The sequence below is a fragment of the Cheilinus undulatus genome, linkage group 22 (genome assembly GCF_018320785.1).
Source record: "Cheilinus undulatus linkage group 22, ASM1832078v1, whole genome shotgun sequence".
In the NCBI taxonomy this organism is placed as follows: Eukaryota; Metazoa; Chordata; class Actinopteri; order Labriformes; family Labridae; genus Cheilinus; species Cheilinus undulatus.
Genome location: NC_054886.1, coordinates 5,322,795 through 5,349,233, shown reverse-complemented (window position 1 = coordinate 5,349,233; position 26,439 = coordinate 5,322,795). Strand labels below are relative to the sequence as shown.

General features: G+C 40.1%; 1 long non-coding RNA gene across 1 annotated transcript in view; it reads right to left on the bottom strand.

Moving 5' to 3' along the window:
* Positions 1–18,762, bottom strand: part of LOC121504790 — a 30,037-nt gene extending 11,275 nt beyond the window's left edge. Inside the window, exon 1 of the long non-coding RNA XR_005991481.1 lies at positions 18,493–18,762. This is a non-coding gene — a long non-coding RNA (uncharacterized LOC121504790). The remainder of the gene's footprint in view (positions 1–18,492) is intronic.
* Between the last annotated feature and the right edge of the window lie 7,677 nt (positions 18,763–26,439).

Here is a 26,439-nt window from a genome sequence, read left to right as displayed (position 1 = left end):
ACATTTCTAAACTGGGACTAATGGAAAAAAAGCACAGCAGGGGCCATTAGGAAAGAAAGATAGGTACTGATAGCAGCACACTTTCATGGCTATAACAATTATAGTAACTATATGCATTGTTTGTCAGGCATGGACTGAATAGCTGTGTCTCAATTCGGGGGTCGCATTCTCTAAAGGATCCAAACTTTGTAGCAGGCCCAGATGGCACAAGCCCAACTGATATGGGACCAGCTGGTCTGCATCATCAGTCCTGAATCTTCTCCTTTCATTTCAGAGTGCCAGCCGTGTCACCTAGTTAATGTAGCTGAAGTCACATGACCTCTAACTTCATAGATGATTGTATTTAACATGAGCATTGGTAGCTTGTTGACTGTACTGGAACCAGTTATTTACATAAAAAGATCTATTACCAGGCTTCCTGAGAGTCTGGCTGATTGTTTGATATGGCAGGCCCATTTGTCTGCCATTGTTTATCTTGAGTACATGCCAGAAGCACCACTCCACTTTGGCCCTTTTTTAGCTTCGTCATAGCCAGTGTAGATGTAACTGGTACTGTTCCAAGGGAAAAGTTACAAGAAAAATGGGCAAAAAAACTAAAAATCTAAGGTAAGTTTTAGTTATGCTGCTACATCTGACAGGACATCTTTAAATCCCCTTATGCCTGACCCAGCCTGGACCCGGGGGAAAGGAAGGGAGGCACATTTTGGTCCCATCCAGGCCGCTGGCAACACTGCCCAAGCCTGAGACTGGCCCTGATAATCAAACCCCTACCTTTGACCCCCCCACACACATCAACAGAATGTGTCCTAATACTGACTAAAAATCTATACCCAATCATCCCTGCAGTGAAGCATCATCTTCATGAATTATAAAAAGGTTTGTACTGAATTTACAGAGTTCTTCAGCCACAGTTTTACAGGAAAGACTGATTTATATGTAAAGTTGAACGGCTTGTCTGCTGTAAGCTTTGAGTTCTGTCTTTTAACAACAATCTGTTTTCTAAATTAACTGGTTGTTGTTAGTTATAAGTCTAGTGAAGTATGAATATCTGGAAGCAGAAAAATGGTCAGGAAGAAAGAAAGATTTCTTGCCAAGCGTGGGTTGTTTAAGGGTGGCCAATCATCCAATTATCTGGATAAAACAGGTGGCACCTCATTGGGAAAGCTCATTAAAATGGCGTTCAATCTTGGCTCTCGGCTGCCTCTGGAAATGAAAGCACATCTCCTGTTTGGCCTGTTCAGATTTTTCAAATAAAGTCAGGCTGGAAGAGGAGAGGCTTTCCCTGACGCTGAATAATTGGATGTTTGGATGGGAGCCAGCGGAGATTTACTTGCTTTTTCTCTGGTGGAAATGCACGCTGGACTGGTCATCATGATGGAGTCTGGTCCACGGCCTTGGGCTTTGTCAGCAGAGCACGGCATCCCATCTGTTCTGAGGTCGTCCTTTTAATGCAAGAGCTGTCTTTTCCTCAATCTCACCAGTTTACAATGTCCCCTTGATGGCCATTTATGGTGCGTGAAAGTTCAAATTGAACCGCTGGATAAAGGTGGCCAAACCCAATACCCTTATAGAAGCGCTACAAAGGCCTTCTGGAGCCGCTGGGCTCCAGGATTATTCTACAATACCTGTGGGTAGGGCTGGGCAGTTTAAAAGATTTACCTTTGAGCAGTGCTGTCTGTCAGGGGGGATAAAGGGCAGGGCTTTCTGGGGCCCAGTCGAATGGGGAGGGGTGATGGAGGTCAGGGAAATCATGATCTACTGTTAAGTTAAGCTGTGATAACCATATATATTTATTACATGAATAATAGTATTATTAGAATACTATTATCAAAGCAACAAATCCATTTTTATTTATGCTGTAGTATAAAGTCTTCTTCAAAATGTACACCCCTTGTCTAAACAGAATTAGAATTATTTAAAAGAGGCAAAAATTAGCATAACAAATAGTAAAATACTAATAAAACAAGCAAACCAGGCAGAACAAGTGGGGAAAGGGATTTAAAAGAGGCAAAAATGGGTTCACAGTGTCAATGTATTCAAAATTTGAAAATATTTGCAGAAAAGTGTTGAACAGGGGCTGATAGTGTCATTAATGGGTTAAAATTGCCCCCCAAAAAAGCCTGAAAGTGGGAAATAGGCACAACAAATATTTAAATGCCACTAAAATTGCCAAGAAAAGGGATAAATAGTGTCATAAACTGGTCAAAAGAGGTTTAAAATTGGCTCAAAGTGGCAGAAACGCTAACTAAAATTGGTTAACAGAGGCAAAAAAGGATGTTGTTAGAAAATGTCACAAAAAAAAACAGGTAGAAAGGCATGTAAATAGTAAGGGGAAACTCAAAATTGGCAGAAAAGTGTTGAAAATGGGTTAATAGTGTCATTCATGGGTTAAAATTCCAAAAAATTGTCTGAAAGTAGCAAAATAAGCATAACAAATATTTATATGCTGCTAAAACTGGCAAGAAAAGGGACAGAAAAGTGGTGAAAATGGATAAAGAGCGTCATAAATTGGTTAAAAGAGGTTCAAAATTGGCTCAAAGTGGCAAAATGTGTATATCTCATTGTAAAATGCTGTTCAAATTGACATAAAACAGGCAGAAGGGATGAAAAGGGCTGGAAATGGGTTCACAGTGACAACAACTGGCATGGAAAAACTAGTGAAATTCAGGAAAAAATTGTCAGAAAGGTGTTGAATAGGGCTAATAGTGGCAAAAATTGGAGGCAAAAAAGGGGGAAAGTCATAAAAATGGGTATAAAAAATAGTGAAATGTTCTTTAAAATGTCAAAAACAGGCAGAAAATTGGTTACAAGTGACAAGAAAAGGCACAAAAATAGTGAAGTGCACTTAAAATTGGCAGAAAAGTGTTGAAAATGGGTTAATAGGGGCATAAATGGGTTAAAAGACGCAAAATGTAGGCAAGAAGTCTCAAAAATGGGTTAACAGAAGAAAAGGTGGTGAAAAGGGGTTAAAATGTTGAAAAAGGAAAAGGAAAATGTTGTGCTGAAGGCTAAGTTCTAAGATTGTTTTCAGGGAGAACCACAAAGGCCTGAGATACTCTTTCTGCCATTATGAGCTCATTTAAGGATGTCTCCTTCATGATCCACGTGTAAAGACGTGCAGCTTTACAACAACAGGACAGTCTACCATTGGTTGCCACTGCACGTCACAAAGCATTGGGGGATACAAAATGCAGCTAGCAGCAGTACTGATAGAAAAATGGACTAAAAAAAGAATCAAAAGATGTTTGATGTTCAAGCTACTGGTGAGGATTTAACCTTTAAATGCTCCAGAAAGTCAAACAAGCTCCAGTCTTGCTAGAAAAGCCTCTGTAAGGGCCAGGAATGCGTGGATAGCATCATTAGAATGGCACAACAGCAAGAGGGAAAACAAGGCTACGATTAATGGTTCAAAAGGTGATTTCCCTTTCTGTAAGCTGTGTCTCTTCTTCTTGTAAACAACGACATCAGTCTCAGAGGGGAAAATAAAGAAATGTGGTCCAGTTCTGATAAAGCTGACTCTCTTCTTTAGCTACATCCATGCTAATGGCTACATGAGTGGCACTGCTACCTGCTCCGAGCACAGCTAAACTCCACCTGTAGCTACGGCCTTGTTCTCTGATTGGCCATGATGCTGAATGGTCTTCACCATTCTCAAACCTGGCAGTCATCTCAGTTAGCTTTGGAAGATCGATCAGTTATTCTGATTTTACTTGTATATCTATTGTTTTTTACAAGTGAATTTAGAGATGCATTAGGTTTAACAACTGCAGCCAATTATTTCTACAAAATTACTACAGAGAACTAAAGTTATAACATAAATCAAAGATTGCAAGAAATATTTTTATTTTCACGTGTTCAATCTATTGGGATTGAAATTGACTTTCGGGGGCCGCGCTGAGTGAGCTGGACGGCCACATGTGGCCCCCAGGCTGCCTGTTGTCCACCCCTGCTTTAGACAGTGTTTAGGAGTTTGTCTGCAATTTATGATGGTGAAAAATGGAAAAATAGTGTGAGTAGGAGTTCTATCTTTGTTTTAATGGCTTTAAATAGGTTCAGTTATTGCTTGATTTTTGCTTACATCATATTAAAGTTTATAACTCTGGGATTGTGATGACCATTTGTTCATTTCTTGACAGAAAAATCAGAGATTCATGTTAAAAATATCACCCAGCCCTACCTGTGGCAGTCAGAGGAATCTCACTCAGCCTTCTTTTCCTACATCCCAAATGGTCCATAAAAGCAAAGGTCAGGCTTTTTTTTCTTCAAAGCGATTGCTCACCAGCGTGGAAAGGAGAGGTTGATATGGGGAAAAGTGGGAATTGGTTTGCAAGTGGCTGTTTTACTGTTACCATGTCAGGGACAATAAGTCTTAATGGCTGAGAGGGGCAAACAGGAGAATGCAGCAGACAGCACTCACAGCCTCATTTCCTGACATCCAGCCACGCATACAGTAGGAAAACCTCCATAAAAGTCTCATAATCACACACATAGCTAATGTACTCTAAAGACTAACACTGCACTCATTAACACTGTAATAGCTGTCCATGATGATGCCTTTGTGTTTCCTCAGAGGCCGTGGTTAAACCGTCACGTTCAGCTCAAAGTCCCCACCTGAACGACTTGCAGCACAACTTCAGCATCCATTAAAATGGCAACAGATAACATTTTGTTGCATTTACAGGTGTTAACATGAACCACAGACACGGCTAATGAGGCGCTGATGAATAAATCTCATTATTACACTCTGAAGTGTGTCATAATACCAAGATGGAAAAGACATCATGCCAGGCAGTGTAATATTTGGAAATTGTACAGCAGATCTCAGTAAGATTAATTCAAGCCAATTTAATTTGAGATACTTTATTCTCTATGGGACGCCTCCTCGACACTGCGACTTAAGAACATAAATCTACAGTAATGGCAGATTAATAGCAGCAATAAACACACAACAATACACTAAAAAACCTCCATGAAGCACAGAGCTCCAACTGGATCAAGCATAGAAAACCTTACAGAAATGCAAGACTTTCTTTTCATACACTAAACTAAATTCACTTCTCTGATGACGGCATATCTGCCCTCAGACCACAGAAACTGTCTGGGTTTATGACGTTAAAATATTTGATGTGCATTAGAAACCAAGTTTAATCTCTTAAATATTTTAACACCCTAATGCTACGTTCAAGATGCAGGCAAAAGAGACCAAAACTCTCTCATGTGTGACCCAGATTGGATATTTTTTGTGAAAGTTAGACCAGGATATGTCACAAAGCATCTGATCTTGAATTTGGGACACACTTAACCCATTTATGCAATGCATTAACAGGAATTTATATCTATTCTGGGCAAAGTGGGATGCATTCATCCAGACTAGATTGTTTGTGTGAATGCACCATGCATTAAATACCTTCCTATGACATAATCTGCTGTATTTTGCTAGTTAACAAAAAGTATGACTTTATTTTCATCCAGCCTGCTTCACTTGGAGTGATTGAAATTGCAACTCTTTAAGAGGTCTCAATTATTTGACTCTGCTCAGTAAAACAGCTGCTTTGGGTTTCCTAACAGCTCTTTATTTAGCATCACTTTGGCTTTTTATGCCTTTAATCCATGTAGTCTGGCTCCAACGTTAGCATGTGCGGATAAGATGCTTGTGCACTTCTACCTAATGCAACATGAGGGAGAAAAGCTGTTAAAAAGCACTGCTAGCCTCTTCGCTCATGTCTAATTCATCGATATACAAAGCAACATATGAGAGCTTCAGAAATCATGTAGGGCGGAGATCAATTACTAGGTCACCACTGATTACATATTTCTAATGCATGCTTTGGATGCACGTACTAAGAGGCTGTCATTGGTATCCAAAAGTCCAAAATGTGGTGTACATCCGCGAGAAGGCATTCTCCAAACAGTCCAACTGAAATGTGGATACATGTTGGACATTTTGCAATGCAAACAGCCAGGTTGTGTCTGGAGATCTTCACTAGAGGCTATGGGTTCGCTGAGAAGGCAGTGTCCTGTTCCCGGTATCTGCGCATGTGTACGAAAGTCAGTTTTTCTGGTCTTTGGTCCTCCTGGTCTTACTATACTCCTGTGAGATGCACTGGCTTGACTACTTTGTGACAGCTTCTCTTGGGCCATTTTTGGGTGTCGTTGGCAAGACCATGTGTCCAATGCTGACATGCTCAGGACAGAGAGGATGCAGCTGGGAGGCTACTTGGAGAGAAAGGCTATATGGGCCTGGCACAGGTCCGGATGATAGTCATGAGGAGGCAAGAACTAACCTTGCAAAGCAGATGGATACGCCCGTTTCCTTGTTTCTCACAGGCGAATCCATCTTGCAAAGCTCTCGTCTGAACAGTTTGGGCCTGGTTAGAGTGACAGGACCAATCAGCAACGAGGGGCAGTATTTTCAGGTGCGGCGGAGTCGTGATGTAAGTAAACAGCAACAAGAGGTCAGTGCAATTATGGTGGAAGACATTAGCGTGGATGCTGCTAAAGCACCAGTTTTATCAGAACTTGACGACATTTCTTTGTTACAAGAAGAACAAAGAACAGCATTGAGTTGTTTTCTTTTCAAAAACAACAAAAGTCGAGCACTGACATGGCTACAGTTGCCATGGTTCGCGTTATGCAGTTTTCTATGGAGTTAACTCCTTGGTAGCGGCATACCTTGGTTTTGAAGTACAACATCACCTATTTTGCTGCTCTGATTGGCCCGTAAAGATGTAACAGAATGTTCATCCAATCACCCTCAGAGTTTTTTCAAAGGCTCCACCCTTTACCAAATGCTGTGTGTGGGAGATTTGGTGTGTCAGGTTTTCGGTGAAACTTTATTCATGTAAAAAGTGCTGGAAGTTACAGTCTTTGCTCTGTGACTCAGTCACAGGATTTACTTTTGTTCTCTGTGCCCAAAGTACATCGTGAGATGGGTAAAAAGTAGAGATGGACAATAAGTATTGGTACCAATAAATTATCAGTCGATATTGCATATATTAATATAATATATAATAATAATAATAATAATAATAATAATTTAATAGATTATTAACCGATAAAATCTACCGATAATAAAGGCGTTTCTTTTCTCTCTCATGAGACTACACATTCTGAAACAGTAGGGGGCGCTGTGGTACATGACCCACTGTTAAGCACCAGAGAAGAAGAGGAAGAAGCACCCTCAGCACTAAGAGGGTAATAACACTGTGGTTTTATTCAGTATTTACAGGGAGGATAACACAACAGTGTTTTTAGAATTTGCCCTGCAAAGTTCCAAAAGAGTGGAAAGAAGTCCTCGACGGATCTTATAAGTCACTATAAAGTCGTCATCCTAACGACGTTAAAACAAAGCAGCAGCAGCCATTATTCTCAGCCCTGGGCAGTAGGACTGAGCCACAGCTAAGACCAGGCAGAGTGCTGAATCAGCAGGCAATGGAAACTGCAGAAAGTTTGCCAGAGCTAAAAGGCGCATTGTTATAATAACAAAATCAGTCTGACAGTCTCCTGATCCATCACTACTTTCATAGACGTATACCTGCCTGCTCTGTTTGATGTGGTTTCATTCAGTCTGATCGACGTTAGGAACAGAAGTTTAACCACAGACCACGGTGGACTTTACATTCTTTACCTATCTCTGATATGACTTCTGTCAGTGCATATTTGTAATCTTTATGTAAAACATCAGCTCCCTTTAATTCTGACTTAAGCAGCAAAAAAAAAAAAAAAAAGACTCCCAGCCATCTCCATTTGTTAGGCATGATAGCCTGTTATCATTTAGTTTTATGTCTGATTTGACATGAGTCAGCTGAATTCTTGTTTAGTTGATTGAAATTTCAGATTTGACCACTTGTCAAGATACTTTAATTAATTTCAAGAGAAAAGGGGAAAACCTATGTCAGTTTGTGTATGTTGTACTGTAATACACAAATGTTTCACTAAGAAAAATAAAGTTAATTATGATTACAGTTATAAAGTCAGAATATTACTTTGTTTTTTGAAAAACATGAGTGATATTAGTTAAAATTAGTTGTAAATATCTTTTCTCACTACATATTAACCCCTTCTTACCCCCAGATGTGCATAAATACATCAAATAAACTTCTTTTGTTAAATCAACAACTGAAAAAAATGACCGGTTATCGGCCATCGGGAGTAGGAAAATATCTGTATCAGTTCAAAAAAATAACTTATCATGCATCACTAGTAAAACGAGTTTCAGGTATGCTGCTACTGCACCCCTGGTATCTTCTGCAGGAGACAATTACACTTTCAGTCCTTCAGCAGTTAATGTCTTAAGTCCCCTAGTGTAGTTTGCTGATGTTGATGCAATAGAGGTAAATATGCTCCTGTCCCAGCTTTTTTGGACTGTGTTGCAGGCATTGAATTCAGACAGTGTGTATATACATATATTATATATACACAGTGCTTAACAAATGCAAATTTTGCACTGCAATACAAATTTTGCAGTGAGGTTGACCAAATTGAGCTTAAATCTGCTTTAAACTCTTGAAAGGAGGGAAAGTGGGGCCAGTTACTCAAGAGAAGTAGACCTGTTCAGCCAGCAGCCACAATCCTGATTGCAAATGAAAGACAACATTCACCACTTTACCGCCTTTGTGATTCCATTTTAATATAATATAATATAAGCAAACTAACATTTTCAGCATCATCACCGTACAGTCTAATTTGCTCATCATGTTGAACAAAATCCACCATGATTGAAAGCCTAATCTACCTGTAATCTGTAGAAAAACCTATAAAACCCAGGTATGGGGACCAGGAGGCTTCCCCATTCATCCTGAAGAAAAGAGAGCTAATCCTTGCAGACAGCGGGGAACGGCTGCTATCCCGGCCTGTCACAACCACTCTGGGCCCTCACAGCTGAGGCCGTCACACTGAAAGCCAGCGCTCCGCAGAGAGGAGCAGGACACACAGGGGGAGAGGAGAGGAGGAGGGACACACGGGGGGGTATAAAGGAGACGTTTCACATGGCTGTTCTTTTTATGCCACCCAGAGGACACAGGTGGAGCAGGAGGATTTATGGTATCACCTCTGAAGGGAGCATGCTGCTGTGGGCGTGAAGGATATTAACAGTTTATTATTATGACTGTTTTATGTGAGACACCTTCTGGTCATATGTTCTTATTATGTCCTTCTCAGTGAACTTCTACGAGTAATCAATAGCAGTGGAAGACTTTTAAATGCACTCCTGTTTGCCCTTATTGATTCCACTAAAACACCTTTGATGGCATTTGTACAAAACCAATTACACTAATTCTCATGTTCTTCTTGCCCCCAACACAAATGATAATGTACATACTGAATAATTAAGCTGTTGAACAGCTCATAAGACTGTTACATCGTGCAAATTAACAGCCACACCAAACAATTACTTTTAAATTACAACCCCAGTTCCAAAAAAGTTGGGGCGCTGAAAAGATGTAAATAAAAACAATGATATGCAAATCTTATAAACCAATGATCCATCTTCAGTAGAACATAAAGATTTCAGATGTTGAAACTGAGACACTTTATCATTTCAGAAAAAAAACATTAGCTCATTTTTAATTTGATAGCTGTAGCACATCTCAAAAAAGTTGGGACAGGGCAACACAACACTAGAAAAGTAAGTGGTACAACTAAAAGATGGATGGAGGAGCATTTTGCAACTAATTGGGATAACTAGGAGCAGGTCAGTTACATGACTGGGTATAAAAAGAGCGTTTTAGAGAGGCAGAGTCTCTCATAAGTAACGGTGAGCAGAGGTTCACTAATCTCTGAAAAAGTGCATCAATTTTAGAAAAATGCTTCTCAAGATTGTGAAGGCTTTGTATATCCCACCATCTAAAGTCCATAATATCATCAAAAGATTCAAAGAATCCTGACAAGGTGAAAGGTCAAAATTGCATACTTGAGATCATTGGGTCCTCGGAGGCTCTATCAGTTTGCTTACAGGGAAAACAGGTCGACAGAGGATGCCATCACCATAGCTCTCCACACAGCACTGGAACATCTGGAAGGCAGAGACTTGTATGTTCGGATACTCTTCATTGACCACAGCTCTGCATTTAACACCATCATACCACACATACTGATCAGGAAACTGCTCCACCTTGGTCTCCACACGCAACTCTGCTCCTGGTTAATGGACTTTCTTGCAAACCGCCCTCAAACTGTCAAGCTTGGCCCCCACCTCTCCTCCACCCCCACCCTCAGCACTGGCTCCCCACAGGGCTGTGTGCTGAGCCCAATCCTGCACACTTCTGACTGCACGTCAATCCATCCGTCAAACTCCATGATTAAGTTCGCGGACGACACAACTGTGGTTGGACCCATCTCAGGTGGTGATGAGTCTGCCTACCGTGATTAGGTCCAAAATCTGACTCAGTGGTGTTCTGCAAACAACCTCTCCCTTAACACAGAAAACAAAAGAACTCATTCTAGATTTCAGGAAATGCAGAGCTGACCCTCCCCCCATCTACATCAACGGTGACTGCATGGAAAGAGTGCACAGCTACAAATTTCTGGGCTCACACATCATGGAGCCTCTCCTGGTCTACCTCAACTTTTTATGATGTTTGAGTGTGTCTGTATGGATTGATATGATTGTATTTCTGAGTGCGCAATTTGAGTGTCTTTTGTTGCTTTTGCTGGGAGGGGCGTGTGCAATTTCATCGCATTTATGCAATGACAATAAAGGCTTCTTTTCTATTCTATAAAAACAGGCATGATTCTGTGCTGGAAATCACTGCAGCTGAAAGCTGTATCATGCAAAGAAGAAGCCATATGTGAACATGGCCATCTTCTCTGGGCCTAAGCTCATTTAAAATGGACTGAGGCAAAATGGAAAACTGTTCTGTGGTCACATCAAATCTTTCTGGAAACCACAGATGACATGTCCTGTAAACTAAAGAGGAGAGGGGCCATCATGCTTTTTTATCCTGACAGAGTTCAAATCCTGCATCTCTGATGATAGGGGTTGCTGCTAGCTGCTCGGTGTTCTGCTTTGTGGCTGAGTTGCTGTTGTTCCTGAATGCTTCCAGTTTTTAATATCACTGACAGTTGGTTTTGGAATATTCTGCATGGATGAAATATTGGAAAGGTGGCATCCATCACAGTATCACGTTTGGAGTCACCAAGCTCTTCAAAATAACCCATTTTGTATCACAAATGTTTGCAAATGGAGACCACATGGCTTGGTGCTTGATGCAAAAAATGTCAGATTTAGCCAAAGCAGCTTATTCTCTGTAATAAAATTACTGTCAGGGCCATATGGAGAAAATATGGTGATTCTCATGCTGGGTGAAGGTGCAGCAGCTTTCCACATCTCACATCAGAGCGCAGTAAGAAGAAAAAAGCAGTGGATGGATGAACTCCAGGACACAGGGGGCGACTTTACTTGTCATACGTGAAAGCTCCCTAACACAGCTTACCCCCGACCAGCCGCATTTGAAATTCCATCAGTAGTGGTCTTTTCAGAAAAAAAAAAGGCCGAGTTAAAAAAAGGATGGTGGGTTAGAATGAAGAGAGAAAAATAGATCAATATTTAATTTTCTCCCCAGGAGATATGTTCAGGCGCTAATCAGCAGCGACTGGAAAAGATGACACCTGGAATAGCAAGCAGGAGCGCCGAGCTGTCCTCTCCTCTCCTGACTACACATCTTTTGCCTCCCAGGGCACTCACTCTCTCCTGCTCTGCTGTCTCTGTCAGTCCTTCATTTCTGGTTTATTCAGTCAAATCCATCTCTCCATCTCTCCATCTCTCCGTGAGCTTCCTATTAGCTCTGCAGCTCCTTTCACTCACTCGTTTGCCCTCTGTCATTCCATTCTCCTCTCATTCATGCTCTGCCCTTGCTGCTTCTCTCCCCTCCCTCTCTTTTTTCCTTAGCCCAATCTTTTCTTTCTCACTTTCAATCTTTTGCTCGATAACTACTTGTCCGGCATGACAGACCAGCTGAGATTGCTCCTGCAGGAGAAGGCAGAGATTCACTTAACAAAATCACTGTATGTGCAGCAGGTATCATTCACAACAGTCATTCCAGCTGTGCGTGGAATTGGTAATCCCGCTTTGTGTGCTCTTTCTCCATCACAAAGCTCTCCTGCCGAGCTCGCCATACATGCATCTCGCCTCATGAACACATACAGTACACTTGTTGGGGGATATATGGCGCTTCAGGAAAGAATAAAGCCGACACAACTGGCGATAGATTTCCTGGAGAGGAGGAATTGTAACACGACGCTGAAGTGATTTCGCCGGAGTTGTGATTTGATTTGCAAGGCTTTCACATTTTCATTTAGCAAAATGGAGCAAGCGCTCTATATTTCAGAGGCATTTCCAATTCATGTTCCCTCTCTCACTCAGGGTTTAACAAGACCTCAATCGCAATGAGCTTCATTTCCAGCTTGAACAAATTCATACAAATTGGGTTTTATCGCTTTAAATTACTGCTGTGGTGTCTGAGCCGGAGATGCAGACATGATAGCGACAGCAGCTTTGTTTTTAATATTCAAGACCAGAGATGAATGGATTTACCTCACATGATATTTGCTAGAATGATAAACTACATCCAAGCGTTGAACTCTTTTCCTGCTCGGAAAGGGAAAAGTGGGTGAAAACACACAGACAGGCCTTTATGTATTCAGTGACAGAAACACCTCTGAGCTTCTCTATTGGCCGAGACACAATCTCAATTTTGAATCTGTTTGTTTAAATAATTATTTGCGTAATGCAGAGATGTTAACATTAGATTCTTCTATGAATTAGAGACATTTTCTCCTTCAGTTGCATTGCTTCCACTACATATCATTTTAAAAGACAGCTTTTACCCGGTCAGATTTCAGATTTGCCCCATGTTGTTGCCATGTCATAAAATAATGAAATCAGGGAGCAGGTGGCCTAGCAGTTTAGGGCGCGCCCCATGTACCCGGCCTGCTGAGGTTCAAATCCAGCCTGAGGCTCTTTACCCCTGTTCTTGTCCCTGTTTCCAACTCTATCCACTGTCCTCATCTATCAAATGGCACAAAAATGCCCAAAAATAAATAAACAGATAAATAAACAAATGAATAAATAAAATCCTGCCATGAGCCCTGGACTTACCCTGGTCATTTCGGTGTCTAGATGAGATTATGATTTGATCATTTTGATGATTTTCAGGTTGTCCGTTGTGATGCCAATGCTATAGAAGCCCATTTCCACCACTTAGAGGCCCTGTAAAGTGAGAAAAGATCTGTATTTCGGTTTTTTATATGACAGGTTACTCTGTTATGAACGCCCAGGTCAAATTTCAATCAAACAAAACTTCTCTAAGTGTAGAAAATTGAGCTTCAAAATCATGAAAAATGAGGCAATAAATTCTGCTCCAGGATGGTGTGGGCGTGTGTTTTGAATGAGCTGAAGCCACGCCCACTCAGGAGAAATAAGATCCTCTCAAATTAAAAATATGCTACAATCTGAATGGAGGAAAGCTCTCATGCCATTAACCTGCCTCTTGACTTTTTGTTGAAATAAGAAGAAGAGACAAAGTCCGTTTTCTGGCTCAAATCTCTGTTCTGGTGCTTTAAATGATCCAATGTGGCTGTTAGATGTGGAAAATTTACCTCACAATGAAAAAAACCACAACATTTAACTGACTGTTAACTTTCAATAAAGGCAGTGACATCAGTCACAACAGACTGTACTGAGATGAACTGCTCTCTGGCTTTATATTGTAGTGTTAGAAGGGCGAGGTTATTCTGCCCTGTGGGCTGTGACATCACCAAAATTAAACCCAGCCAGGAAAGACGTGAAAAACTTTCTAAAGGTCTAAATCCAGAATTCAGTAACATGTAGATCTCAATGTTTTCACATTTTAACAGCAACCATATTCCAACATATCTAGTGTGTTAAGACACTAATTTTGGATTTCACTTTACAGGGTCTTTAAGCAAGCAAGATGTGAAAATTAGGCAAAAATGAATAAATAAATAAAATTTAAAAAAAATACTCAGGACCTTTTAACCTTTTACCTCTCAAATTTGACTTTTTTCTAATACTTTCAACTTTTTTATCTCATAATTATGACTGTTTATTTCAGAATTTTGACTTTTTATTTCATAATTTTGACTTTTCTTAATTTTGACTATTTTTCATAATTATGTCTGTAGCTCATAAATACGACTTTTTTCTTATATTTTTGACTTTTTATCCCTTAATTATGACTTAGGATCTATGAGACCTTTTTTATTGTTATTATTATTATTATTATTATTATTATTATTATTATTATTATTATGTTTTTTAGAATTGCCTGTCACAATTTTTCATTTAAAGTGGCAAAGATGGGTTTCCATACAAGTCATAACCAGCTAAACAGTCCTCTAACTGCAAAAATACAGACAGCTCTATTAATATTCTACACAAGCATAAAATAAAGCATCCCTATATACAAATCAAGAAAGCATTAGCCTATTCACTATTTTGCACCAGAATATTAGTGTGTTAGCATTAGCTTAACTTTTAGCTAAATGCTGCTTCAATTGGCATGACTTACATTTCAAAGAAACCTGAACAACACAGCAGGTAAGTCATTACACGCATCTTAAACATAGTTCCTATTTACAGACAATGCTCTAGCATGCAGAAATGAAAAATCTAAGATGAACCAAGCATCCACAAAAACTGCTGAATAACACTACTTCTGATTCAGACAGGAAGTCCAGGTAAAAGTATGTGAGAGCAGAAAATAGTGCCCTTGCCTATCACAAGATGGCAATATTACCTTAAATACATGGATAAAGAATGTTAACATTATTGCATTTGGCAGAAAAAAACCTGATTTAACAAAAATACAACATAAAAACAGAAACAGTGATAGAACTTTATGTCCGTGCTAAAGCAGGACTGAAGAAACTGAACCAGAACCAAGTCTAACACAGTCAAAACTGAACCCCAGTTCTCATACCCCGTTATTACAGTCTGTTTGACTGATATTGCACATGACCGGACATTGAAAATGATGTCCAAAAGGCATTCCTTAATTCATCTTTCTGTAACTTGTTTATTTTAGCATTACAAAAGCTGTGGGCTGATCCTTACACACATAGAGTCAGTAATGCAATATACACCTATATTGAAAACAGAAACAACAACAGTTCCATTAGCTCTAAGTTAGCATGTTAGCACATTACCTGTTACGATAACTTAGCAGCAACTAGCATACTTCCACTGAAAACACCAACAAATTGTCAAAACAATTGACTAACTAAGACAACCACCTTAAAACTCTGCATTACAAATGAAAATTGAGTCTTATCAGCAAATGTCCCACATCAGTTTTCATAAACTGATGATCTCAACTGTAACCTCTGCTATAACAGTAAAATCTAACCATCGTGGTTTATTTGGAGAAGTCCTGAAGAAAGACAAAAATGCCCATGATGGATGGACAAGAGCAACCCATCCAGGTTCTTTTCCAAAAGGATGCTGGCCACGCCCCTTTCTTTCATTCCATGCAAATGAATGGCAGTAAATGGGAACGTCTGGGTCATAAGGGATTTAAAAGCCTATAATTACTGCTGATCCGCCTATCTTTATCTCCTCATCACCTTCGGATGTCTGTCTGAATAGATGAGCGCTATCATGTCACTCCAAATTTATTAATATGCAGAAATCAGCTATAATATCATAAGGTAATCAGGGGGTGGTATAATTAGGATATGACAGTATCAGGTTTAATATGAATGACATGCTGCTGATTTAGAAACAGATAATTCATAAATTCAGACATGTTCATAAACTCTGACTGCTGCTCTGCTCAGGAAACATAACTGCTACTGTAAAGCTGCCTCCATGCTGTTTAATGATGTATTATGAAGGAATCCCGGGTAGTTTGACCTGAGGGTAGATACACACCAAACACAGGAAGTCTGCCAGGAGCCGCCTACACTCGACCACCTGTGAGGAGATCAATCCTGCTGTCAATCCTTCCTGCTTCTCGCCAGTATTGCAGACAGATTGCTACAGGAGCTTTACAGTATGTGGAATTAATTTCAAGTTTACAACTATATATATACACCCTACTAAGGAGTTTTCTGGTCAGGAAATATGCTGAAATTAATCATAATGCATCTTTTGGACTAACCCTAACCCTGTGATGCTTCTACAGGGTAGGGTCGCATTAACAGAATGCTGCCAAACAAAACAAGACTCATAGCCAATGACATGTTTGGAAGTTAGAGGACAACTAACAGAGTTTTTCCTTTAAAAAATGACCAAGTGAATGTAGAGGACACAATCTGCAGAGAATAAGAAATAAAACTTTGACCACAGGGGGGCGCCAAGATCAACAAACTGATCGTTCATCATCGTAGCTTTAAGGAGTTTTGTCACAACAAAGTAGCAGCAGCTTACCACACTACTTTATAACTTTAAGATTTAAAAAAAATCCATTTCCTTCCTTTCATGTATAAACCCTACTTCCAAAAAAGTTGGGACAGTAGAATGGGAATCAAAACAGAATACTGAAATCTGGAAATCCTTATTTAACAGAACACAGTATAAGCAAAATATATCAAATGTTCAAACTGATCAACTTTACAAATTTTTAACAATGCACACATTCTAAATTTGATGCCTGTAACATATTAAAAAAATTTAGCACAGCTGCAAACACCTGCCATTCCATCACCTTTTCTTCTACCAACATTGCATCTGTAGACTAAAGATAGTCATTTTGAAGTTTGGAAAGTGAAATTTATTCCCATTCTTGCTTGATTGACATCCTTAGTTGCTCAACAATGTGTGGGGGTTCTGTTGACTTATTTTATTTTTCATAACGCCCCATTTATTTTCAATGGGCAGCAGGTCTGGACTGCATGCAGTGCACACCCTCTTATACTGTGAAGTTGAATGTTGTAACCCATGCAAAATGTAGTGTAGCATCGTCTTGCTGAAGCAAACAGGGACATCCTTAAAAAAAAGTGATGTGGTGCTCCAAAACCTGCTTTAATGGTACCTTCACAGATGTGCAAGTGACCCATGCCACAGACACTTATACACCCCCACACCATCACAGATGCTGGCTTTTAACTTTGATAATAATCTGTGTGCTCCTTTTCCTCTTTAGCCCAGAGGACTTAATGGTCACTTTTTCCAAGAACTACAAAATGTGCACTCATCATATCAGAGCACACTTTTCTACTTTACCTCTGTTTTTCGTCCCATTTTTAACAATGTCCTAAGTTTTATGGAATTGGAGTTGGGCAGACATGTGCCTTCACCATCCATCAGTGTTCCTGCAGCCTGAGTCTACTTAAATTATCTCCCATTCATTGTGCATTGCAGTTGAATGATTCAGTGCTCGAATTGTATGTAAAGCTGGCATCGCTGCTTTTCGCCCTCATTAGTTCATAATCCTACTGAAAAAGAATATGACGGTATATGTAAATAAACATGCTGTTTTACTGAAAAAACAAACCTCAGTTAAAGACATATAATCTGCAGAGATGAGCATCATGACTTTCTGGTTGTGGGTCCGTCCTTGACAACAATCACTGAAAGCTTAGAGATCAAATGCTGTGGCACTAGCTAGTAGCTAACTCCACATGTTGAAAACAGAAGGTAATAAAAGAGCTGCACCCCTATACATGTTGTGGACTTTGCAGAAAGCAATGGAAATCACCTCATAGGAAGACGGTTCAATTGTTTTCACTTCCTTATTAAACAATGCAACATGTTTCCTGGATGTGGTCATGCTTATTTGCATGCAACATGAATATGCAACATTGTGCATCTCTATTTTTGCAAAGATATACTAACAAAGAACATGCTACACCACACAATTCTACAAAATTTCCCTGCAACAAATACCCTGAAATATCAGTAACCTACAGCATTAGTGCAACCTGGAAGAGGGCGTGCAGGAGTGGCTAACCTAATAGATTTGTCAGAGGGGAGACAATTTTAGACTTTAGATGTGCTCATCATATCGCTGCATTTAAATTTAATTCAAGTGTCCTGCATAAATATCAGTGCCTTAAGATTTATAGAAACTCAGCATTGTTCCTCATTATTACAGCACTGTTTACCGTCTTCTGTTTACTTTACAATAGTGATTATCAGTTGCACATAGCAAGAGTTTCATTAAGATAAGAAGATTAAGTCCTTGTTTGCATGTTTAGATAATGAACTGGAAACAACTGTTGTGCAACCATAATGAAAACAGGTTCAGATATTACACTCATATGAATAACCAAAACAAAAGCCAGACTTACAACCTCATATGTTAGTCCTTACAACAGTAGCTTCACAGAGAACACTCACAGCACAAGCCAACCATTTACAAGCCTTACAATGACTCTGCATACACAGCCACAGTTGCCACAGACACTACTGCAAACAGACATCACTTACTCTTCACTGTTTGATGTGCTGTGCAAAGTTCATGCAAGAGCAAGAGCATGAGAGCTTCATTTAGCTGCACAGGTTTCAGTGTAGCATCTTGTCTCATGTCTTACCTTTCTGTGTTTCCTTCTTTGGGGCCATCGGGACTTGGCATGGTATTTCCAGGGTCCGCATCCATAAAAGTCTGAGGATCCTCTCTGAGAGCTCCTGACTTAGCTTCAGATTTTCTTAGGAGTCAAAGTCATTTAGGAATGTTCTCAGAGGATGCAAATCTTGTTGAACCTTGTTCATTCTTATGAAAGAGAGAAAGAAAAAAGTCTTATTTTCAAAGTGTACCACCTACAAAATGTTTTAAAGCATGCCTGCAGTAGGACTGTCAGCAGGTGAAGAAGCTTTAATCACTGATTGGCTGCACCTGTGCAGTGAAACACATTTAGGCCTTGAAGGGTCTTTGTAAAAATAGAGATTTTTCTGTGTGTTTCAGCCACCCATGCCAAAAAATAAAAAAACGGCATTTTAGGTCATTAAAAATGCCTTTGCTGGGAAATTACATCCAGGCTAAAGACTTTTAGATTTATGGAGTTTATGTGTACCCTGGTAAACAGGAGTTTAAGACTTGTAAAGTCCCACCGTTCATCAACAGCTGCTTTACGACAGCTACAGTAACTTTTAAGGGACATAAGAGTCAAATGCAAAAGAGAAAACATGAGCATTTAGCACCAGTTAGCACACACTGTGGTTGATACCTGGTGAAATTGGTGAAGATAGGCCCACAAATACAACTGTTGGAAGAAGGTATGGACCATCTCATTCGTTCTACGGATCTCAGTGTTGATCTTCTCCATTAATTTATACAGTAAATATCCCTCATTTACACATGTACTTATCAAAAATACAATACACTCCCATCCCTAGTAGCTAGAGACAGAAGTCCAATTCATTTTGGTCAGTGAGAATGCAAGCAAACCACACCAGGGCACCAAGCCCAGGCCCACTTGTGGAGATGGTCTTGTAGTGGAGTTTGGCACAGTTCGACTAAGCATGTAAATGCAATTGTGCTCGAATATGGGATAGAGTGTCACAGCAGTTAGTTTACATTCTTTCTCAATAAAAGGTGGGAATTATCAGAATCAAGTCAACAAAGGGTCTGTTATGGCTCACCTTATGGTGTCGTTGTAGTCAAAGAGATGAATTGCAAAGACAACAAATGTCTCCTGTCACCTCAAAACCCACTGCATCTGCAAAGTGCAAGCATTTAATCCACTAAGCTGCATGTACATACACTTTATTGCCAAAAGTATTCGCTCACCTGCCTTGACCCACATGAGAACTTCAGTGACATCCCATTCTTAATCCATAGGGTTTAATATGACATCAGTCCACCCTTTGCAGCTATAACAGCTTCAACTCTCCTGGGAAGGCTTTCCACAAGGTTTAGGAGTGTGTTATGGGGATTTTGACCATTCTTCTAGAAGTGCATTTGTGAGGTCACATATGGATGTTAGATGAGAAGGCCTGACTCTCAGTCTCTGCTCTTATTCATCCCAAAGGTGTTCTATCGGGTTGAGGTCAGGACTCTGTGCAGGCCAGTCAAGTTCATCCACACCAAACTCTCTCATCCATGTCTTTATGGAGCTTGCTTTGTGCACTGGTGCACAGTCATGTTGGAACAGGAAGGGGCCATCCCCAAACTGTTCCCACAAAGTTGGGAGCATGGAATTGTCCAAAATCTCTTGGTATGCTGAAGCATTCAGAGTCCCTTTCACTGGAACTAAGGGGCCAAGCCCAGCTCCTGAAAACAATGCCACACCATAATCCCCCCTCCACCAAACTTTACAATGCAGTCAGACAAGTACCGTTCTCCTGGCAACCACCAAACCCAGACTCGTCCATCAGATTGCCAGATGGAGAAGTGCTATTTGTCACTCCAGAGAATGCATCTCCACTGCTCTAGAGTCCAGTGGCAGCGTGCTTTACACCAGTGTATCTGATGCTTTGCATTGCGCTTGGTGATGTATGGCTTGGATGCAGCTGCTCGGCCATGGAAACCCATTCCATGAAGCTCTCTACGCACTGTTCTTGAGCTAATCTGAAGGCCACATGAAGTTTGGAGGTCTGTAGTGATTGACTGCAGAAAGTTGGTGACCTCTGCGCACTATGCGCCTCAGCATCCGCTGACCCTGCTCTATCATTTTACTGCCTACCACTTCGTGGCTGAGTTGCTGTCGTTCCCAATTGCTTCCACTTTGTTATAATACCACTGACAGTTGACTGTGGAATATTTAGGAGCCAGGAAATTTCACCACTGGACTTGTTGCACAGGTGGCATCCTATCACAGTACCACGCTGGAATTCACTGAGCACCTGAGAGGGACCCATTCTTTCACAAATGTTTGTAGAAACAGTCTGCATGCCTAGGTGCTTGATTTTATACACCTGTGGCCATGGAAGTGATTGGGTTAAAATATAAACAATCTTCACTCAAGTCATGACGGCATGGTAGCTTCTTCCTCTTTCTCCTCTTTAGCAGGTTTGTAAAACAGCATACCGCCACCTTCTGTATCAGACGGAATACATATGCAAGAGTTCTCTTTACAGCATGTTGTTTTGTGTTTTTAGATGAATGAAAATTTTTTGGAAACGAGTGGGAAAACTTCCTTTTTCAAGCTGCATGTGTAGCTCATATATGTTTAGATATAAAGCATCTGTCAGCTCCACTTCAGCTGAAACAGTGTGACTCATCAAATAATTGCACAGCTTTTATGGATGCTAGACCTGTTCAAAAAAGTCAAAAAGGCATTTTAAAGTTTTCAAAACTTACACAAAGGGTGTCACACATCCCTTAGTGTGCAACAGAGCAATCAGCATCTGTCCAAACCTCTCTGGCCTCATATCTCTGAGCCTGTTTCTGAAATCTTTTCTCACATGTTGTGTAGGAGTGATAGTCGTGCCCAGATTTCCCCCTGGTGATGAATAAAATATCTCTGATTGTGAAATTAAATTACAAGAACCCAGGTTTTTTAATTGCTTCAAAGTATTACTAATTAAATTCCCAGCAGTTTATGTGGGGCGGTTTATTTCACTACACAGTTTTAAAATCAAAAGCTTTCAAACCAAAGCAATTCTACAGCATCCCTGTTCTTTCAATGCAGAGAACAAGTGAGTGAGATAAGAGCTTCTGGAGGTAAGTGGACCTTATCAAGTGGACACAGAGGTTGTTCAAGGTTGATCTGTTGTTGGCAATTCTGACACTGGACTGCAAGCTAATCAAGCTGTCCTGCAGAGAGAAAGAGACATAACAGTAATAACCAGAGCAGAACAGAGACTCGAGAAATTTTGATACAACCCAAATAAATCAGCCAAGATATCAGGGAGAGAACTGTGGACCTCCTCAAGTCTGGTTCATTCTTTGGTACAATTTCCAGATGCCTGAAGGCGCCACATTTATCTGTTCAAACAATTATACGCAAGTATAAACATCATGAGAATGTCCGTCCATCATACCCCTCAGGAAGGAGACGGGTTCTGTGTTCCAGAGATAAACATGCTTTGATGTGAAATGTGCAAATCAACACTAGAACAAAAGCTAAACACCTTGTGAAGATGCTGGCTGAAGCTGCTAAGAGCGCCATTGTCCACACAGAAACCAGTCCTGTACCGACATGGGCTGAAAGGACACTCAGCCAGGAAGAAGCCATTACTCCGAAAGCAACATAAAAGCCAGATTACAGTTTGCAAATGCACAGAGGGATGAAGAGCTTAATTTTGGAGACATGTCCTGTGGTCTGACGAAACTGAAACTGAACTGCTTGGCCATGACGTCCATAGTTGTATTTGGAGAAAAAAGGGGGAAGCTTGCCAGCCGGAGAACACCATCCTAACTGTTAAGAACGGTGGTGGCAGCATCATGTTGTGGGTGTTTTGCTGCAGGAGGGACTAGTGCACTTAACAAGCTAGATGGCATGATGAGGAAAGAATATTACGTAGAAATATTGAAGCAACATCTCAAGACATCAGCCAGGAAGTTAAAGCTTTAGCATGCCAAGTGGGCCTCCCAAATGGACAATGACCGTCAGCATACCACCAAATTAGCTACAAAGTGGCTTAAGGTCAACAAAGTCAACACTTTGGAGTGGCCATCACAAAGCCCTGATCTCAGTCCGGTTTGTGGGCAGAGCTGAAGAGGCGTGTGCAAGTAAGGCAGCCTACAAACCTGACTCAGTTACACCAATTCTGTCAGGAGGGTTGGGACAAAATTCCAGCAAACTCTTGTGAGAAGCTCATGGAAGGATACCAAAAACATTTGACCCGATTCAGACAGTTTAAAGGTAATGCTACCAAATACTAAGGAAATGTATGTAAACTTCTGGATTTGAAGAAAGTCATAAAAAAAATTCTCTCTCATTATTCTGGCATTGAGCAAATAGAAATAATTTTGGTAATCCTAACTGACCAAAAACAGGAAACAGTCTGATTTAATGTCCAACAGTGAGAAAAAAAAGCTTCTGTCTTTTTATACAGTGTATATAAACTTTAACCTAGTGGTGGGCGTATCGATCCTAAAGTATCGATATATCAATATTTACAAAGTACTCATTTGGTATCGAGTACTTTTTAAAAGTATCGATATTAAACGAGTGCTTTAAAAAAAACGTCCAACCCCATCTGTTTGTTTGCAGTCGCTCTTGTCTGTCTGTTGTGCTGCACTGTTTTCCATGTCACGTGACTTTGGCGACCAATCAGATAGAACAAACAAGCACATACACACTCAAGGCACGCACACACAGTTATTCAGAGTCCTCATGTCTGTATCAAACTGGAGAGAATGGCAGAAATAAACTGCTGCAGCTTTGTGAAATAATTTTCCACAAAAATGCAAAGGTGAGTCAGCATTTCCAGTGTCTTATAAGTTTTTATCTCAAAGTTATATAAAACTGATGCATGAAGAGGATGTTAGATTCATGTCTAATCTGCACCGCTCACTTTCAGATGAAAGACATTGATGGTGTTTTTCATTGAGCCAAAGCCACAGCTAGTGCCGTAAGTCATTAAAAAATCAGGAAAGAAAGAAGTTCAGTATCTGACTCTGATGCATTTGCGATTAATTTTAATTGACTTTGAGAGTGTACTTCTAAATCTGTTCCTCTTTATTACTGTTTACTAGTTTTTCTCCTATAGTTTGACTGCATTTTCCAAAGTTTAGAACATTTTTTGCAGCATTTTCTCAAACCACACATTGAATAGTCCATGGATTAATTAACTAATTTAAACAGTCTAACCATTAGGTACAGTGGGAAAACAAAAAAGATAAAATCAAGTCCCATATTACAAAAAATATATAAGTTAGAATCCTGCTTTGAAATATGTTTTACCCCAAATACTTAGTTGATAGTTAAAGATAACTCGGAAAAGAATTAGTTCTATTTATTAAGACTGATAAATAAATGAAAGATTATGTTTTTCGAGTTTTTATTGGCCTCATTCATATCAATGTAATAATTATATATACTGCTGCTTTTATGAGTAAAAAGTATCGTAGCCCTATAATCCTAACCTAACCCTAACCCTAACCCTAACCCTTTCAGGCACGGGGTCGTGACGTAAACAAGCAGCAACAATTATGGCGGAAGACATTAGCATGGATGCTACTAAAGTGCCAGTTTAATCAGAACTTGACGAAATTTCTTCATTAAGAGAGGAACAAAGAACAGCAGTGAGTTGTTTTCTTTTCAAAAACGACAAAAGTCGTGCACTGACATGTTTACAGTCGCCATGGTTCGCGTTATTCCTCGGTAGCTGTGCACGCGCACCTCGGCCGCTCTGATTGGCCTGTAAAGATATGACAGACAGAACGTTCATCCAATCACCAAGTTTTCTTTAAAGCCTCTGCCCTTTCCCAAACACTGAAGTTAAGATTTTCCAGATGGATGTGTGAAACAAATCCATCTGGCTTGTCAGATTATATAAACTTTGGTTTCAGCTTTAATTGTTTGACTAAAAGTAAAGACTACCATGAAAGGACTTTCCATTGATAAAAGTGGACTTTCTATCTTAGTTCTTGAGTTTTTGGAGTCTTAAACTAGACTAAAAACTTCAAGATTGAAAATGACTTAAATGTGTCTTAAGGCATTTTAATCTCAAGACTAAAGCCTTTTTCAGACAGGTTATGTGAGACATGTCTTTGCTTTGGCACAGTCTGATTTACATTTTGTTTGCATGTTATCTAATCAGGGCTTTCAGACTGTCTTTATGAGCACGTGCCTAATACAGATATCTATTGTGTAAAGAATCTAGAGAATAGAGGGCTCGCCTGTTTTTTGTTTTATGTTTTGTTTTTTGCACGGTGCATGGCTTGCTGACAAAATAGACAGGAAAATGGTAGTCATATTTGCTTTGCTGTAGCTGGCTGAAATGTGTCTTTTTAACACCGTCTCAGGGAGGTTTACCAGATGGATGTGTGAAACAAATCCATTTGGCGTGTCAGGTTAGCACTCCTGTTAGCAATTTCCATTCTAGCTAAAGCTCGTGACAGGTTTTTTTATGCTTATGTCATTTTTTTCTGTATATGCTTTTTTTTTTTAATCTGTGCTCTTCTCTTTGCACCTGCTGCAAAACTAATTCCCCTTCTATGAGACAATGAAGAGCATCTGAGTCTGAAAACATTGCCAACGTATGTCCAATTTAGACGTCTCTCTCTCTTTTTGGTTAAAATATGACTAAAAATTAAAATGGTGGAGATTTGACCATTTTGAAACACACTGTATAAAAGGGTATGGAAAATTTGACCTTAATATTAAGTGTTCCTGTGTAGACATTGTGTAGGGGATGGTCTGCAATTTTTAGGATTAAAAGGAAAAATTGAAAATTTTTCATCTGGGACCTCTATTTTAGTTCTTAAATGTAAATTTTCTTTACAGGTATGAATACAAAGATATGCCATGCATTGCCATTCACCTAAAGAATACTGAAATATGATTTGAGGCCTGCAACCCCCAGTCTTATTCAAGGGCTAAAAAGACAGAGCAGCAGGAAACCTTTGGCCCCAAAGGGAAGTCCCAGCACAGCCTCTGCCTGCCTGCTTGACTCTTTGCTGACTCTCTGCATGCTCCGTCAACCTGTCTGCCAACACGCATACCGCACTTCATGATAAAACCAGACAACTGCCTTTGCACTGCAGCGTGAGAGTGCTTGTGTTTAATAGAGGAGAGCACAGCCACAACACTGAAATAGTCGATTTCGTACGTTAACCCTCTGCTCGGCCCTGGGGACAGAAGGTGACTGATCACACATATCCCACACTCACGCTTCTGCACGGCGCTCCTCCCCAGTGGGAGACAATGTGTTTAATTAATGCTGACACCACACTCGTAGCTGGAAACTGTTCGTGCGCCGCTGTTGTGATTCTATATCTGACAGTATGAGCGTACAAGTCTGCACGGCTTCCCTATGTGGAGAACGAGTGGCCATTAAATATTATGCAAAGCTCATTCCCACACAGTGAAGCCAATCTCCCTCTCAATGTCACCTACAAAGTCTTAAGAAGCCCTCAATTAACTTATTAGCAATTCTGCAGAGCTTAACATGGGGCGCTAATGAAGGAAGTGTGGAGAGGAAATGAACCTAATGGGAGGAAATGGGAATCTGGGCCACTGCTTTTTTACGATGCTGTCCCTCATTTCCGAAGAGGTCAGAAGTTAAAAATAGTTGAAATCATTTGATATGTTTGCAGGCGTTAGTGTGGCTTAATTTACTGCAGAATCACAACACTGTGCTGTGTTGGCATCTTATGGAGAAACAGAATGAAAGACAATCAACTCTTATTTTTTTTTAATAAATGTGTTTGTTCCTCGTTTTCTGATTCTTACCTAACTGGCTGGCTCTATTAGCTCAAATAACACCTGGCTCCAGTTATTGCTCTTCTAGGAAAATTCAGATCCAAAATACCATTAACCCTCAGGAGAGCATGTGCAAATTTTATGCAATTTTTTTTTTTCTTAATTTTGGGTGTGTTCATGTATATAACATGAATTCTGGTAAGATTCTATTCTATTCTATTCTTT